The sequence below is a fragment of the Saccoglossus kowalevskii genome, chromosome 21, assembly GCF_978046115.1.
Source record: "Saccoglossus kowalevskii chromosome 21, keSacKowa6.1, whole genome shotgun sequence".
In the NCBI taxonomy this organism is placed as follows: Eukaryota; Metazoa; Hemichordata; class Enteropneusta; family Harrimaniidae; genus Saccoglossus; species Saccoglossus kowalevskii.
The window spans coordinates 30843532-30861056 of record NC_140661.1 but is presented as its reverse complement, the minus strand read 5'-3'; positions in this window follow the sequence as shown (position 1 = coordinate 30861056).

Below are 17525 nucleotides of genomic sequence, written 5' to 3'. Positions count from 1 at the left end.
TGCAGACAAAGCGAAAATGTGACATGTGACATTAGCAGCACGTGGAAAGTCGAAACCGAGTCACGTAATAGTCAATAGTCATCAGCCAATCAGACATACATATATTCAAAACACAGATGAGATTAGTAGTTTTCGCAAGGCGTAATGTTGATTTTAAAATGTTTATTGCTTTTTCGTTGTGTAATTCGGCAATTTTACGGGTACAAGAATGTATTTTACACGCTTTGTGTACTTCGCTATGAGTCTAATATCGAACAGGGCGCGGCGCGAGGACCACCGCCCTTTGGGTTTAAAGTCCGCTAATCGCAAGACTAACAGAAAAGATTACCATTGTATATAAGTTCTGTTGTTTGTTTGTTTACATGAAATTCGAACACGCGTTACACGACGATCACCGCCCTAAAGTTATTAGGTGTTTTGCCAATTCTTGGTCTCAGTTCGTGAACAACTTTTACGGGATATATTAAACTTGGTTTGATAAGGGTAGCATTCAATTCAAGGTCGACACAGTGAGCTGTATTGAGACTCACACAAGACTCGAAAGTAAAAATAGTACCGGGTCAGGCTGTTCTCGACTTCAACCTTTGTTTAGCATGTTGAGCTATCTCATGCCACGAAATCCAGATGTGAACTAAGAACAAATATCTTATTTTGACAAAAGTTGAAAGCACAACCCACATTTATCAAAAGCAAATGAGGTTTGTATAATAAAATGTATTTCGTATGTTTATGTATTTTTTGGTAATATACAATAAAGTTGAAGACAGTATGTTATCTAGTAAATTGATAATTATACTGTTGACCATATCCATTGTATGCGTGAGTGACAAACCGGCACATACAAGTCATAGGTTGAGGTGCATTTTAATTTCAAGGACAAACTATGACAGTATTGCCAGGAAGGATTAGAGTTATAGATGACTGTGTCCTAAGGAAGTCTTAATGGAATTGTTAAAAATATGGATTGATATTTTTATGACAAAAAACTACAGATATAAAAATAAACTATATTGAATTGTACGTACCTCGTTTAATAACAATAACCGCACGGCTTCGACGCAGGCTGCCGACCTGGATGGTTACAATGTTTAATTATCTTGGTGCCAGAACTATTTACTACACGTAATTTAGGACTTCAGTCTGGTTGTGTTTGTTGTTGTTAATCATTACACAGCAAATTGATCAGAGTACATTAATCATTTATGAAACCAGTCGTTACATTCTAAACAATGCGAAGAATTCTGGATAATTTTGTTAGCACAGAGGTATAGAGATAAGCAGCAATGTGTTGATACGCGAATTGCTACTCAATGTTTCCACAATACGGATCCCTTATAGTACGTGTCACTGAATATATATCCAGAGTAGGTGTGCAGACATGCGTCAATAGTAGGTGTTTCTGAATACGTGTCCAGAGTAGGTGTCTTATAATATGTGCCAATAGTACGTGTTCCTGAATACATGTCCAGAGTAGGTGACCTATAATATGTGTCTATAGTACGTGTTCCTGAATATGTGTCCAGAGTAGGTGACCTATAATATGTCCCAATAGTACGTGTCCCTGAATATATATCTAGAGTAGGTGTCATACAATATGTGCCAATAGTACTTGCTCCTAAATATGTGTCCAGAGTAGTTGTGTTATAATATGTGTCTATAGTACATGTTTCTGAATATGTGTCCAGAGTAGGTGTCTTATTATATGTGCCAATAGTACGTATTCCTGAATACGTGTCCAGAGTTGGTGTCATATAATATGTGCCAATAGTACGTATTCCTGAATATGTGTCCAGAGTAGGTATCTTGTAATATGTGCCAATAGTACGTGTTCCTGAATATGTGTCCAGTGTAGGTGTCTTATAGTATGTGTCTATAGTATGTGTCCAGAGTAGGTGTCCTACAATATGTGCCAATAGTACGTATTCCTGAATACGTGTCCAGAGTAGGTGTCTCATCATATGTGTCTATAGTACGTGTCCAGAGTAGGTGTCCTATAATTTCTCCCAATAGTACGTGTTCCTGAATATGTGTCCACAGTAGGTGTCTTATAATATGTGTCTATAGTATGTATACCTGAATATATGTCCAATGTAAGTGTCTTATAATATGTGCCAATAGTACGTGTTCCCGAATACGTGTCCAGTGCAGATATATAACAGTATGTGTCTATATTACGTGTTCCTGAATATGTGTCCAGTGCAGATGTCTTATAATATGTGTCTATAGTACGTGTTCCTGAATACGTGTCCAGTGTAGGTGTCTTATAATATGTGTCAATAGTACGTGTTCCTGAATATGTGTCCAGAGTAGGTGTCTTATAATATGTGTCTATAGTACGTGTTCCTGAATATGTGTCCAGAGTAGGTGTCATATAATATGTGCAAATAGTACGTGTTCCTGAATATGTGTCCAGAGTAGGTGTCTTATAATATGTGTCTATAGTACGTGTTCCTGAATACGTGTCCAGAGTAGGTGTCTTAAAATATGTGTCTATAGTATGTGTCCAGTGTAGGTGTCTTACATTATGTGTCTATATTACGTGTTCCTGAATATGTGTCTAGAGTAGGTGTCTTATAATATGTGTCTATAGTACGTGTTCCTGAATACGTATCCAGAATAGGTGTCTTAAAATATGTGTCTATAGTATGTGTCCAGAGTAGGTGTCTTATAATATGTGCCAAATAGTACGTATTCCTGAATAGGTGTCCAGAGTAGGTGTCTTTTCATGTGTATATAGTACGTATTCCTGAATATGTGTCCAGAGTAGGTGTCCTATAATATATCCCAATAGTATGTGTCCCTGAATATGCGTCCAGAGTAGGTGTCATATAATATGTGCCAATAGTACGTGTTCCTGAATATGTGTCCAGAGTAGATGTGTTATAATATGTGTCTATAGTACGTGTTGCTGAATATGTGTCCAGAGTAGGTGTGTCATAATATTTGTCTATATTACGTGTTACTGAATATGTGTCCAGAGTAGGTGTGTTATAATATGTGTCAATAGTACGTGTTCCTGAAAACGTGTCCAGAGTAGATGTCCTATAATATGTCCCAAAAGTACGTGTTCCTGAATATGTGTCCAGTGTATGTGTCTTATGGTATGTGTCTATAGTACATGTTCCTGATTATGTATCCAGAGAAGGTGAGCAGACACACGTCTATAGTACGTGTTCCTGAATATGTGTCCAGTGTAGGTGTGCAGACACGCGTCTATAGTACGTGTTCCTGAATACGTGTCCAAAGTAGGTGTCTTATAATATGTGTCAATAGTACGTGTTCCTGAATATATGTCCTGAGTAGGTGTCTTATAATATGTGCAAATAGTACGTGTTCCTGAATATGTGTCCAGAGTAGGTGTCTTATAATATGTGCAAATAGTACGTGTTCCTGAATATGTGTCTGGAGTAGGTGTCTTATAATATGTGTCTATAGTACGTGTTACTGAATATGTGTCCTGATTAGGTGTCTTATAATATGTGCCAATAGTACTTGCTCCTAAATATGTGTCCAGAGTAGTTGTTTTAAAATATGTGTCTATAGTACATGTTTCTGAATATGTGTCCAGAGTAGGTGTCTTATTATATGTGCCAATAGTACGTATTCCTGAATACGTGTCCAGAGTTGGTGTCATATAATATGTGCCAATAGTACGTATTCCTGAATATGTGTCCAGAGTAGGTATCTTATAATATGTGCCAATAGTACGTGTTCCTGAATACGTGTCCAGTGTAGGTGTCTTACAGTATGTGTCTATAGTACGTGTTCCTGAATACGTGTCCAGTGTAGGTGTCTTATAATATGTGTCACTTGTACGTGTTACTGAATATGTGTCCAGTGTAGGTGTCTTAAAATATGTGTCTACAGTATGTGTCTAGAGTAGGTGTCCTACAATATGTGCCAATAGTATGTATTCCTGAATACGTGTCCAGAGTAGGTGTCTCATCATATGTGTCTATAGTACGTGTTCCTGAATATGTGTCCAGAGTAGGTGTCTTATAATATGTGTCTATAGTATGTATATCTGAATATGTGTCCAGAGTAGGTGTCCTATAATATGTCCCAATAGTACGTGTTCCTGAATATGTGTCCAGAGAAGGTGTCTTATAATATGTGCCAATAGTACGTATTCCTGAATATATGTCCAATGTAAGTGTCTTATAATATGTGCCAATAGCACGTGTTCCTGAATATGTGTCCAGAGTAGGTGTCCTATTATATGTCCCAATAGTACGTGTCCCTGAATATACGTCCAGAATAGGTGTCTTACAATATGTGTCAATAGTACGTGTTCCTGAATACGTGTCCAGAGTAGGTGTGTTATAATATGTGTCTATAGTACGTATTCCTGAATACGTGTCAAGAGTAGGTGTCTTATAATATGTGCCGATAGTACGTATTCCTGAATATGTGTCCAGAATAGGTGTTTTATAATATCTGTCCATAGTACGTGTTCCTGAATATGTGTCCAGTGTAGGTGTCTTATAATATGTGCCAATAGTACGTGTTCCTGAATATGTGTCCAGAGTGGGTGTCCTATAATATGTGCCAAATAGTACGTATTCCTGAATACGTGTCCAGTGTAGGTGTCTTTTCATATGTGTATATAGTACGTATTCCTGAATATGTGTCCAGAGTAGGTGTCCTATAATATATCCCAATAGTATGTGTACCTGAATATGCGTCCAGAGTAGGTGTCATATAATTAATTGGAAAGAAAGAGAGAGATTTTTATTTCAAAAGTTGGAAAGATGCTTTATTTGACGATGTTCGTAGATCTCCAAACAGTAGAAATAAGTTACGAAGGTTTCGTCAATTTAAAACAAATATTTTTTATGAGAATTATTTGGATATCGTTCGTGTTCCCCTGTACAGACAAGCTTTAACTAAACTCCGGTGCTCTAATCATCAGTTACACATTGAGACCTGTAGATATTATGGAACTCCAGTGGAAAATAGAACCTGCCAAATATGTATAGATGCTGTTGAAGATGAAACTCACTTTCTGGTAGTATGTCCAGCATATAACCTTATTCGAAAACCGCTTTTTGATCAAATTAATCACATTGAACCACAATTCGAGTTCCTTTCGCCTATCCGTAAACTTACATATATTTTTTTCTCAGGATAACCATGAAATCATCCAAAGTATTGCAAGATTTGTATACACAGCTTTTCAGATTAGATATAATTTGTTAGTGTGAGTTCTCCAATAGATGAGTTGTACATGTGTGTGTATGTGTATATATATAGTACTTTATTTTATTGAGCCGATTAAAGTCACGCCTGTAACTTTCGCATTGTAACCTGTTCCCCCAGGTTAGTGGGGTATATTTCTTTAGAGAAATGGAATTAAAATAATAATAATAATAATAATAATAATAATTATAATATAATATGTGCCAATAGTACGTGTTGCTGAATATGTGTCCAGAGTAGGTGTGTCATAATATTTGTCTATATTACGTGTTACTGAATATGTGTCCAGAGTAGGTGTGTTATAATATGTGTCAATAGTACGTGTTCCTGAAAACGTGTCCAGAGTAGATGTCCTATAAAATGTCCCAAAAGTACGTGTTCCTGAATATGTGTCCAGTGTAGGTGTGCAGACACGCGTCTATAGTACGCGTTCCTGAATACGTGTCCAAAGTAGGTGTCTTATAATATGTGTCAATAGTACGTGTTCCTGACTATGTGTCCAGAGTAGGTGTCTTGTAATATGTGCAAATAGTACGTGTTCCTGAATATGTGTCCAGAGTAGGTGTCTTATAATATGTGTCTATAGTACGTGTTCCTGAATATGTGTCCAGAGTAGGTGTCATATAATATGTGCCAATAGTACGTATTCCTGAATATGTGTCCTGAGTAGGTGTCTTATAATATGTGCCAATAGTACTTGCTCCTAAATATGTGTCCAGAGTAGTTGTGTTATAATATGTGTCTATAGTACATGTTTCTGAATATGTGTCCAGAGTAGGTGTATTATTATATGTGCCATTAGTACGTATTCCTGAATACGTGTCCAGAGTTGGTGTCATATAATATGCGCCAATAGTACGTATTCCTGAATATGTGTCCAGAGTAGGTATCTTATAATATGTGCCAATAGTACGTGTTCCTGAATACGTGTCCAGTGTAGGTGTCTTACAGTATGTGTCTATAGTACGTGTTCCTGAATACGTGTCCAGAGTAGGTGTCTTAAAATATGTGTCAATTGTACGTGTTACTGAATATGTGTCCAGTGTAGGTGTCTTAAAATATGTGTCTATAGTATGTGTCCAGAGTAGGTGTCCTACAATATGTGCCAATAGTACGTATTCCTGAATACATGTCCAGAGTAGGTGTTTCATCACATGTGTCTATAGTACGTGTTCCTGAGTATGTGTCCAGAGTAGGTGTCCTATAATTTCTCCCAATAGTACGTGTTCCTGAATATGTGTCCAGAGTATGTGTGCAGACACACGTCTATAGTACGTGTTCCTGAATATGTGTCCAGAGTATGTGTGCAGACACACGTCTATAGTACGTGTTCCTGAATATGTTTAGTGTGGGTGTACAGACACGCGTCTATAGTACGTGTTCCTGAATGCGTGTCCAGAGTAGGTGTGTCATAATATGTGTCTATAGTACGTATTCCTGAATACGTGTCCAGAGTAGGTGTCTTATAATATGTGCCAATAGTACGTATTCCTGAATACGTGTCCAGAGTAGGTGTCTTATAATATGTGTCTATAGTACGTATTCCTGAATATGTGTCCAGAGTAGGTGTCTAATAATATGTGTCTATAGTACGTGTTCCTGAATACGTGTCCAGAGTAGGTGTCTTATAATATGTGCCAAATAGTACGTATTCCTGAATACGTGTCCAGAGTAGGTGTCTTTTCATAAGTGTCTATAGTACGTATTCATGAATATGGGTCCAGAGTAGGTGTCCTATAATATATCCGAATAGTATGTGTTACTGAATATGCGTCCAGAGTAGGTGTCTTATAATATGTGCCAATAGTACGTGTTCCTGAATATGTGTCCAGAGTAGATGTGTTATAATATGTGTCTATAGTACGTGTTACTTAATATGTGTCCAGAGTAGGTGTGTCATAATATTTGTCTATATTACGTGTTACTGAATATGTGTCCAGAGCAGGTGTGTCATAATATGTGTCAACAGTACGTGTTCCTGAAAAGGTGTCCAGAGTAGATGTCCTATAATATGTCCCAAAAGTACGTGTTCCTGAATATGTGTCCAGTGTAGGTGTCTTATAGTATGTGTCTATAGTACGTTTTCCTGAATATGTGTCCAGAGTAGGTGTCTTATAATATGTGTCTATAGTACGTATTCCTGAATATGTGTCCAGAGTAGGTGTCTTATGATATGTGCCAATAGTACGTGTTCCTGAATATGTGTCCAATGTAAGTGTCTTATAATATGTATCTATAGTACGTGTTCCTGAATACGTGTCCAGTGTAGGTGTCTTATAATATGTGTCAATTGTACGTGTTACTGAATATGTGTCCAGTGTAGGTGTCTTAAAATATGCGTCTATAGTATGTGTCCAGAGTAGGTGTCCTACAGTATGTGCCAATAGTACGTATTTCTGAATACGTGTCCAGAGTAGGTGTCTTATAATATGTGTCGATAGTACGTGTTCCTGAATATGTGTCCAGAGTAGGTGTCATATAATATGTGCCAATAGTACGTATTCCTGAATATGTGTCCTGAGTAGGTGTCTTATAATATGTGCCAATAGTACGTGTTCCTGAATATATGTCCAGAGTTGGTGTGTTATAATATGTGTCAATAGTACGTGTTCCTGAAAACGTGTCCAGAGTAGGTGTCTTATAATATGTGTCAATAGTACGTATTCCTGAATATATGTCCAATGTAAGTGTCTTATAATATGTGCCAATAGTACGTATTCCTGACTATGTGTCCAGAGCAGGTGTCTTATAATATGTGCAAATAGTACGTGTTCCTGAATATGTGTCCAGTGTAGGTGTCTTAAAATATGCGTCTATAGTATGTGTCCAGAGTAGGTGTCCTACAGTATGTGCCAATAGTACGTATTTCTGAATACGTGTCCAGAGTAGGTGTCTTATAATATGTGTCGATAGTACGTGTTCCTGAATATGTGTCCAGAGTAGGTGTCATATAATATGTGCCAATAGTACGTATTCCTGAATATGTGTCCTGAGTAGGTGTCTTATAATATGTGCCAATAGTACGTGTTCCTGAATATATGTCCAGAGTTGGTGTGTTATAATATGTGTCAATAGTACGTGTTCCTGAAAACGTGTCCAGAGTAGGTGTCTTATAATATGTGTCAATAGTACGTATTCCTGAATATATGTCCAATGTAAGTGTCTTATAATATGTGCCAATAGTACGTATTCCTGACTATGTGTCCAGAGCAGGTGTCTTATAATATGTGCAAATAGTACGTGTTCCTGAATATGTGTCCAGAGTAGGTGTCTTATAATATGTGTCTATAGTACGTGTTCCTGAATATGTGTCCAGAGTAGGTGTCTTATAATATGTGCCAATAGTACGTATTCCTGAATATATGTCCAATGTAAGTGTCTTATAATATGTGCCAATAGTACGTATTCCTGACTATGTGTCCAGAGCAGGTGTCTTATAATATGTGCAAATAGTACGTGTTCCTGAATATGTGTCCAGAGTAGGTGTCTTATAATATGTGTCTATAGTACGTGTTCCTGAATATGTGTCCAGAGTAGGTGTCATATAATATGTGCCAATAGTACGTATTCCTGAATATGTGTCCTGAGTAGGTGTCTTATAATATGTGCCAATAGTACTTGCTCCTAAATATGTGTCCAGAGTAGTTGTGTTATAATATGTGTCTATAGTACATGTTTCTGAATATGTGTCCAGAGTAGGTGTATTATTATATGTGCCATTAGTACGTATTCCTGAATACGTGTCCAGAGTTGGTGTCATATAATATGTGCCAATAGTACGTATTCCTGAATATGTGTCCAGAGTAGGTATCTTATAATATGTGCCAATAGTACGTGTTCCTGTATACGTGTCCAGTGTAGGTGTCTTACAGTATGTGTCTATAGTACGTGTTCCTGAATACGTGTCCAGTGTAGGTGTCTTAAAATATGTGTCAATTGTACGTGTTACTGAATATGTGTTCAGTGTAGGTGTCTTAAAATATGTGTCTATAGTATGTGTCCAGAGTAGGTGTCCTACAATATGTGCCAATAGTACGTATTCCTGAATACGTGTCCAGAGTAGGTGTTTCATCATATGTGCCTATAGTACGTGTTCCTGAATATGTGTCCAGAGTAGGTGTCCTATAATTTCTCCTAATAGTACGTGTTCCTGAATATGTGTCCAGAGTATGTGTGCAGACACACGTCTATAGTACGTGTTCCTGAATATGTGTCCAGTGTGGGTGTACAGACACGCGTCTATAGTACGTATTCCTGAATACGTGTCCAGAGTAGGTGTCTTATAATATGTGCCAATAGTACGTATTCCTGAATACGTGTCCAGAGTAGGTGTCTTATAATATGTGTCTATAGTACGTATTCCTGAATATGTGTCCAGAGTAGGTGTCTAATAATATGTGTCTATAGTACGTGTACCTGAATACGTGTCCAGAGTAGGTGTCTTATAATATGTCTCTATAGTACGTATTCCTGAATATGTGTCCAGAGTAGGTGTCTTATAATATGTGTCTATAGTATGTATTCCTGAATATGTGTCCAGAGTAGGTGTCTTATAACATGTGTCTATAGTACGTGTTCCTGAATACGTGTCCAGAGTAGGTGTCTTATAATATGTGTCTATATTACGTATTCCTGAATATGTGTCCAGAGTAGGTGTCTTATAATATGTGTCTATAGTACGTATTCCTGAATATGTGTCCAGAGTAGGTGTCTTATAATATGTGTCTATAGTACGTATTCCTGAATACGTGTCCAGAGTAGGTGTCTTATAATATGTGTCTATAGTGTGTATTCCTGAATATGTGTCCAGAGTAGGTGTCTAATAATATGTGTCTATAGTACGTGTTCCTGAATACGTGTCCAGAGTATGTGTCATATTATATGTGTCTATAGTACGTATTCCTGAATATGTGTCCAGACTAGGTGTCTTATAATATGTGTCTATAGTACGTATTCCTGAATATGTGTCCAGAGTAGGTGTCTTATAATATGTGTCTATAGTACGCATTCCTGAATATGTGTCCAGAGTAGGTGTCTTATGATATGTGCCAATAGTACGTGTTCCTGAATATGTGTCCAATGTAAGTGTCTTATAATATGTGCCAATAGTACGTATTCCTGAATATGTGTCCAGAGTAGGTGTCTTATAATATGTGCTAATAGTACGTGTTCCTGAATATGTGTCCAGAGTAGGTGTCTTATAATATGTGTCTATAGTACGTGTTCCTGAATACGTGTCCAGAGTATGTGTCATATTATATGTGTCTATAGTACGTATTCCTGAATATGTGTCCAGACTAGGTGTCTTATAATATGTGTCTATAGTACGTATTCCTGAATATGTGTCCAGAGTAGGTGTCTTATAATATGTGTCTATAGTACGCATTCCTGAATATGTGTCCAGAGTAGGTGTCTAATAATATGTGTCTATAGTACGTGTTCCTGAATACGTGTCCAGAGTAGGTGTCATATTATATGTGTCTATAGTACGTATTCCTGAATATGTGTCCAGAGTAGGTGTCTTATAATATGTGCTAATAGTACGTGTTCCTGAATATGTGCCCAGAGTAGGTGTCATATAATATGTGCCAATAGTACGTATTCCTGAATATATGTCCAATGTAAGTGTCTTATAATATGTGCCAATAGTACGTATTCCTGACTATGTGTCCAGAGCAGGTGTCTTATAATATGTGCAAATAGTACGTGTCCCTGAATATGTGTCCAGAGTAGGTGTCTTATAATATGTGTCTATAGTACGTGTTCCTGAATATGTGTCCAGAGTAGGTGTCATATAATATGTGCCAATAGTACGTATTCCTGAATATGTGTCCTGAGTAGGTGTCTTATAATATGTGCCAATAGTACGTATTCCTGAATATATGTCCAATGTAAGTGTCTTATAATATGTGCCAATAGTACGTATTCCTGACTATGTGTCCAGAGCAGGTGTCTTATAATATGTGCAAATAGTACGTGTTCCTGAATATGTGTCCAGAGTATGTGTCTTATAATATGTGTCAATAGTACGTGTTCCTGAATATGTGTCCAGTGTAGGTGTCTTATAATATGTGTCTATATTACGTGTTCCTGAATATGTGTTTAAAGTAGTTGTCCTATAATATTTGCCAATAGTACGTATTTCTGAATAGGTGTCCAAAGTAGGTGTCTTATAATATGTGTCTATAGAACGTGTTCCTGAATATGTGTCCAGAATAGTTGTCTTATAATATGCGCCAAAAGTACGTGTTCCTGAATACGTGTACAGAGTAGGTGTATTATAATATGTGTCTATAGTACGTATTCCTGAATATGTGTCCAGAGTAGGTGTCCTATAATATGTGCCAATAGTACGTATTCCTGAATACGTGTCCAGAGTAGGTGTCTTATAATATGTCCCAATAGTACGTGTCCCTGAATAAGTGTCCAGTGTAGGTGTCTTATAATATGTATCTATGTTACGTGTTCCTGAATATGTGTTTAGAGTAGTTGTCCTATAATATGTGCCAATAGTACGTATTTCTAAATACGTGTCCAGAGTAGGTGTCTTATAATATGTGTCTATAGTACGTGTTCCTGAATATGTGTCCAGAATAGTTGTCTTATAATATGTGCCAATAGTACGTGTTCCTGAATATGTGTCCAGAGTAGGTGTCCTATAATATGTGCCAATAGTACGTATTCCTGAATACGTGTCCAGAGTAGGTGTCTTATAATATGTGTCCAGAGTAGGTATTTTATAATATGTGCCAATATTACGTGTTCCTGAATATGTGTCCAGAATAGGTGTCTTATAATATGTGTCTACTGTACGTGTTCCTGAATACGTGTCCAGAGTAGGTGTCTTATAATATGTGTCCAGAGTAGGTATTTTATAATATGTGCCAATAGTACGTGTTCCTGAATATGTGTCCAGAGTAGGTGTCTTATAATATGTGCCAATACTACGTATTCCTGAATACGTGTCCAGACTAGGTGTCTTATAATATGTGTCTATTGTATGTGTTCCTGAATATGTGTCCAGAGTAGGTGTCTTATAATATGTCCCAATAGTACGTGTCCCGGAATATGTGTCCAGAGTAGGTGTCTTATAATATGTCCCAATAGTACGTATTCCTGAATATGTGACCAGAGTACGTGTCTTATAATATATCCCAATAGTACGTGTTGCTGAATACGTGTCCAGAGTAGGTGTCTTATAATATGTGTCTATAGTACGTGTTCCTGAATATGTGTCCAGTGTAGGTGTGCAGACACGCGTCTTTAGTACGTGTTCCTGAATACGTGTCCAGAGTAGGTGTCTTATAATATGTCACAATAGTACGTGTCCCTGAATATGTGTCCAGTGTAGGTGTCTTATAATATGTGTCTATGTTACGTGTTTCTGAATATGTGTTTAGAGTAGTTGTCCTATAATATGTGCCAATAGTACGTATTTCTAAATACGTGTCCAGAGTAGGTGTCTTATAATATGTGTCTATAGTACGTGTTCCTGAATATGTGTCCAGAATAGTTGTCTTATAATATGTGCCAATAGTACGTGTTCCTGAATATGTGTCCAGAGTAGGTGTCCTATAATATGTGCCAATAGTACGTATTCCTGAATACGTGTCCAGAGTAGGTGTCTTATAATATGTGTCCAGAGTAGGTATTATATAATATGTGCCAATATTACGTGTTCCTGAATATGTGTCCAGAGTAGGTGTCTTATAATATGTGCCAATAGTACGTATTCCTGAATACGTGTCCAGAATAGGTGTCTTATAATATGTGGCTATAGTACGTGTTCCTGAATATGTGTCCAGAATAGTTGTATTATAATATGTGCCAATAGTACGTATTCCTGAATATGTATCCAGAGTAGGTGTCTTATAATATGTGCCAATAGTACGTGTTCCTGAATACGTGTCCAGTGTAGGTGTCTTATAATATGTGTCTATAGTACGTATTCCTGAATATGTGTCCAGAGTAGGTGTACTATAATATGTGCCAATAGTACGTATTCCTGAATACGTGTCCAGAGTAGGTGTCGTATAATATGTGTCCAGAGTAGGTATCTTATAATATGTGCCAATAGTACGTGTTCCTGAATATGTGTCCAGAGTAGGTGTCTTATAATATGTGCCAATAGTACGTATTCCTGAATACGTGTCCAGAGTAGGTGTCTTATAATATGTCCCAATAGTACGTGTCCCTGAATATGTGTCCAGTGTAGGTGTCTTATAATATGTGTCTATGTTACGTGTTTCTGAATATGTGTTTAGAGTAGTTGTCCTATAATATGTGCCAATAGTACGTATTTCTAAATACGTGTCCAGAGTAGGTGTCTTATAATATGTGTCTATAGTACGTGTTCCTGAATATGTGTCCAGAATAGTTGTCTTATAATATGTGCCAATAGTACGTGTTCCTGAATATGTGTCCAGAGTAGGTGTCCTATAATATGTGCCAATAGTACGTATTCCTGAATACGTGTCCAGAGTAGGTGTCTTATAATATGTGTCCAGAGTAGGTATTTTATAATATGTGCCAATATTACGTGTTCCTGAATATGTGTCCAGAGTAGGTGTCTTATAATATGTGCCAATAGTACGTATTCCTGAATACGTGTCCAGAATAGGTGTCTTATAATATGTGTCTATAGTACGTGTTCCTGAATATGTGTCCAGAATAGTTGTCTTATAATATGTGCCAATAGTACGTATTCCTGAATATGTATCCAGAGTAGGTGTCTTATAATATGTGCCAATAGTACGTGTTCCTGAATACGTGTCCAGAGTAGGTGTCTTATAATATGTGTCTATAGTACGTATTCCTGAATATGTGTCCAGAGTATGTGTACTATAATATGTGCCAATAGTACGTATTCCTGAATACGTGTCCAGAGTAGGTGTCGTATAATATGTCCCAATAGTACGTATTCCTGAATATGTGTCCAGAGTATGTGTCCCATAATATATCCCAATAGTACGTGTTGCTGAATACGTGTCCAGTGTAGGTGTCTTATAGTATGTGTCTATAGTACGTGTTCCTGAATATGTGTCCAGTGTAGGTGTGCAGATATGCGTCTATAGTACGTGTTCCTGAATACGTGACCAGTGTAGGTATCTTATAATATGTGTCTATAGTACGTGTTACTGAATATGTGTCGAGAGTAGGTGTCTTATAATATGTGTCAATAGTACGTGATCCTGAATACGTGTCCAGAGTAGATGTCCTATAATATGTCCCAATAGTACGTGTTCCTGAATATGTGTCCAGAGTACGTGTCTTATAATATGTCCCAAAAGTACGTGTTCCTGAATACGTGTCCAGAGTAGATGTCCTATAATATGTCCCAATAGTACGTGTTCCTGAATATGTGTCCAGAGTACGTGTCTTATAATATGTGCCAATAGTACGTGTTCCTGAATATGTGTCCAGAGTAGGTGTCCTATAATATGTGCCAATAGTACGTATTCCTGAATACGTGTCCAGAGTAGGTGCCTTATAATATGTGTCCAGAGTAGGTATTTTATAATATGTGCCAATATTACGTGTTCCTGAATATGTGTCCAGAGTAGGTGTCTTATAATATGTGCCAATAGCACGTATTCCTGAATACGTGTCCAGAATAGGTGTCTTATAATATGTGTCTATAGTACGTGTTCCTGAATATGTGTCCAGAATAGTTGTCTTATAATATGTGCCAATAGTACGTATTCCTGAATATGTATCCAGAGTAGGTGTCTTATAATATGTGCCAATAGTACGTGTTCCTGAATACGTGTCCAGAGTAGGTGTCTTATAATATGTGTCTATAGTACGTATTCCTGAATATGTGTCCAGAGTAGGTGTACTATAATATGTGCCAATAGTTCGTATTCCTGAATACGTGTCCAGAGTAGGTGTCGTATAATATGTCCCAATAGTACGTGTTCCTGAATACGTGTCCAGAGTAGGTGTCTTATAATATGTCCCAATAATACGTGTCCCTGAATATGTGTCCAGAGTAGGCGTGTTAAAATATGTGTCAATAGTACGTGTTCCTGAAAACATGTCCAGAGTTGATGTCCTATAATATGTCCCAACAGGACGTGTTCCTGAACATGTGTCCAGAGGAGGTGTCTTATAATATGTCCCAATAGTACGTGTTCCTGAATATGTGTTTAAACTAGTTGTCATATAATATTTGCCAATAGTACGTATTTCTGAATACGTGTCCAGAGTAGGTGTCTTATAATATGTGTCTATAGTACGTGTTCCTGAATATGTGTCCAGAATAGTTGTCTTATAATATGTGCCAATAGTACGTATTCCTGAATATGTATCCAGAGTAGGTGTCTTATAATATGTGCCAATAGTACGTGTTCCTGAATACGTGTCCAGAATAGGTGTCTTATAATATGTGTCTATAGTACGTATTCCTGAATATGTGTCCAGAGTAGGTGTACTATAATATGTGCCAATAGTACGTATTCCTGAATACGTGTCCAGAGTAGGTGTCGTATAATATGTGTCCAGAGTAGGTATCTTATAATATGTGCCAATAGTACGTGTTCCTGAATATGTGTCCAGAGTAGGTGTCTTATAATATGTGCCAATAGTACGTATTCCTGAATACGTGTCCAGAGTAGGTGTCTTATAATATGTCCCAATAGTACGTGTACCTGAATATGTGTCCAGTGTAGGTGTCTTATAATATGTGTCTATGTTACGTGTTTCTGAATATGTGTTTAGAGTAGTTGTCCTATAATATGTGCCAATAGTACGTATTTCTAAATACGTGTCCAGAGTAGGTGTCTTATAATATGTGTCTATAGTACGTGTTCCTGAATATGTGTCCAGAATAGTTGTCTTATAATATGTGCCAATAGTACGTGTTCCTGAATATGTGTCCAGAGTAGGTGTCCCATAATATGTGCCAATAGTACGTATTCCTGAATACGTGTCCAGAGTAGGTGTCTTATAATATGTGTCCAGAGTAGGTATTTTATAATATGTGCCAATATTACGTGTTCCTGAATATGTGTCCAGAGTATGCGTCTTATAATATGTGCCAATAGTACGTATTCCTGAATACGTGTCCAGAATAGGTGTCTTATAATATGTGTCTATAGTACGTGTTCCTGAATATGTGTCCAGAATAGTTGTCTTATAATATGTGCCAATAGTACGTATTCCTGAATATGTATCCAGAGTAGGTGTCTTATAATATGTGCCAATAGTACGTGTTCCTGAATACGTGTCCAGAGTAGGTGTCTTATAATATGTGTCTATAGTACGTATTCCTGAATATGTGTCCAGAGTAGGTGTACTATAATATGTGCCAATAGTACGTATTCCTGAATATGTGTCCAGAGTAGGTATCTTATAATATGTGCCAATAGTACGTGTTCCTGAATATGTGTCCAGAGTAGGTGTCTTATAATATGTGCCAATAGTACGTATTCCTGAATACGTGTCCAGAGTAGGTGTCTTATAATATGTCCCAATAGTACGTGTCCCTGAATATGTGTCCAGTGTAGGTGTCTTATAATATGTATCTATGTTACGTGTTTCTGAATATGTGTTTAGAGTAGTTGTCCTATAATATGTGCCAATAGTACGTATTTCTAAATACGTGTCCAGAGTAGGTGTCTTATAATATGTGTCTATAGTACGTGTTCCTGAATATGTGTCCAGAATAGTTGTCTTATAATATGTGCCAATAGTACGTGTTCCTGAATATGTGTCCAGAGTAGGTGTCCTATAATATGTGCCAATAGTACGTATTCCTGAATACGTGTCCAGAGTAGGTGTCTTATAATATGTGTCCAGAGTAGGTATTTTATAATATGTGCCAATATTACGTGTTCCTGAATATGTGTCCAGAGTAGGTGTCTTATAATATGTGCCAATAGTACGTATTCCTGAATACGTGTCCAGAATAGGTGTCTTATAATATGTGTCTATAGTACGTGTTCCTGAATATGTGTCCAGAGTAGATGTCCTATAATATGTCCCAATAGTACGTGTTCCTGAATATGTGTCCAGAGTACGTGTCTTATAATATGTCCCAAAAGTACGTGTTCCTGAATACGTGTCCAGTGTAGGTGTCTTATAATATGTGTCAATAATACGTGTTCCTGAATATGTGTCCAGTGTAGGTGTCTTATAATATGTGTCTATAGTACGTGTTCCTGAATATGTGTCCAGAGTAAGTGTCTTATATTATGTCCCAATAGTACGTATTCCTGAATATGTGTCCAGAGTACGTGTCTTATAATATATCCCAATAGTACGTGTTGCTGAATACGTGTCCAGAGTAGGTGTCTTATAATATGTCCCAATAATACGTGTCCCTG